Source organism: Gymnoscopelus microlampas (genome assembly GCF_963454915.1).
Source record: "Gymnoscopelus microlampas genome assembly, chromosome: 22".
NCBI classification, from domain to species: domain Eukaryota; kingdom Metazoa; phylum Chordata; class Actinopteri; order Myctophiformes; family Myctophidae; genus Gymnoscopelus; species Gymnoscopelus microlampas.
The window spans coordinates 18,708,071-18,710,444 of NC_139959.1; positions in this window are offsets into that span (position 1 = coordinate 18,708,071).

Genomic DNA, 2,374 nt, shown 5'->3' on the forward strand with positions numbered 1-2,374 from the left:
TGGGGTTCAGATGAGTGTTATTCAGCATGCCATTCCAGAACACTGTGGGAGTCCGCTGTGCGAGTAGCAGAGCATAATGCAGCTTTTTCTGTGCTTTACAAGATGTGTTAGAAGTGGAGTATAGGATGTGCTGCACTATAGCTAAGCAGACATGATATTATCGCTGTCGGGTGGAATCCTTGTATGTCCAAACTCTGCTCCTTTTGTAGGGCTATAGACGGGTTTCCTGTTAGTAAACATGAGAGGAATATGACCGCGCAGAGGAGGGGGAAGCCTATGGGTGCGTTTGGAAATTACGCACCGGAGCACACTCGCCTATTAGTTTGTATTGGCCAGTGCGCTCACTGCCGCTCAGGGCTGTATTTTCAAACGCGCCTTTCACCCGGGCATGCGCAGATTGCGCATTCTGCTCTGTGATGACGTCGCGCGGAAATCCGTCTATTATCAGTGGTGGGAAAGAACTCAAATTCTTACCTTAGTAAAAGTATCAATACTGCAATGTAGAAGTGCTCTGTTGCAAGTAAAAGTCCGGAATTCTAAATGTACTTGATTAAAAGTACAAAAGTATTGGCATCAAAATGTACTTAAAGTGGCAAAAGCAAAAGTACTAAAATGTTTGAGAATAGCTGATCTACAAGCTCACAACGCGTCGCGATGCGACGAGTTGTGAGCTTGTAGATCGGCTATTTTCAAATAGCCTATGTATATAAAATGGGGCCAAAGCGGTTAATGTATGTATTATAATGTTATGATTTATATCTGCAAAGTAACTAGCGTCTAAAGTTTTCAAATAATTGTAGTGGAGTAAAAGTACAATATTTGCCTCGGATATGAAGTGTAGAAATAAAGAAATACAAGTATTGAAAATTGGAAATACTCCAGTGAAGTAAAAAATACCTCAAAATTGTAGAGTACTTGAGTAAATGTACTTAGTTACTTTTACTGACCGGGGCACACAGTTCATGGTGGTTCACTGTTCAGACTGGAGGGGGGCAGAAAGCACAGGGAGAGGGAGAGAGATCAGGGTTCAGTCCTGGGTGGCTTCTCATGCCTGCGGTATAACGCTGGGTCGTTCCAGGGTCACCGCTAGGCCTGGGGTTCAGGTTCCAATAATCCACACGAGTTTTGTGTGGATTTGTACATACAGCAAGTCTGGTCTCCACACACTGTGCTCACGTCTCCTCCTCCTTCTCTCTCTCTCTGGGCAGAAACCTCAAAACTATAAACTAGGTCGACCAGGGGCCGAGGTGCGGGAATGTCCTCTCTGACTGCAGTTTTGGGAACGGAAAAAGGAAAGGAAATGCCTTTTTCACATCTTAAATAACAATAGAAAACACATACAAATAAGTCATTATAAGGGAGTTCACCCCAAAAAAGATACTTATTTTCTATCAGTTACACACCCCATGAAGCCTTGAATGAATGGAGATTCTTTTTTGTCGCATCCCTTTGCCAATAATTTGATGACCGGCGGAAAGAATCTCCATTGAGTCTCCTACCAGAGATATTAGCATCTTTCTGCCGGTCATCAAATTATTGGCTTAGGAATGCAACAAAAACAAACAAATCTCAGGGTGTGTGTGTGTGTGTGTGTACAATGTTGTGGGAAATAATTAAATTGTTGCTGTAAATTATGCGTCCCATGGCCCTTTAAGATTTAATTACTAATGAGGGCAACACATGAGTGCCATATTCATCCCACGGCTCTTTACCCCGAAGCACCATTGGTTCAATGGTGTGCATTATTACTAACCCCAACCCTCACCTCAAACCCTTACGGGTTTAGGAATAATGGGCCGTCTGACCATCGGGCAGGCCCTGTTTAGGACACATCGATCTCAATTGGAAACCAGGGACTGTCTCAACCGCGCTGAGACCATAATTTACTATAATGGTGCATTCCGAATCGCTTCATGTTGGTCAGCGTTGGAACAAGTGAGGTGACGGAACGCTTCGCTTGCATCGCCTCGGTTGCCTCGTTCGCTGATGCAACATCGTGCCAAGTTGCGTCTTTGCGTTGACTTTTGTAATCGCGGCACTCCAACAAATATTTGATCTTGCTGTGGGCACCTCAACACTGTAACGGTACCTCCCAGCTTTCTTTGCTGTATGTTGTTGTTGGTCTCCCCCATCTTGGCTTATACGAAGCCAAGCGGGGTCAACCAGATACACTTATTCGGTATTGGTTGGCGTTCTGTCAAAGTTCACCAAAGTTGAACTCCACCTCCTCCTCAGGATCCTCTGTCCTCGCTCCTGAGCCTCTTTTGACTCCCTGTGGAGGGCGCTGCTGCCTTGTGTACTCCACAATATGTGTCCCTGATGCTACAATACCAACACACAACAAAGTGTGAACTGAGGAAAAATAAGGTCTGTT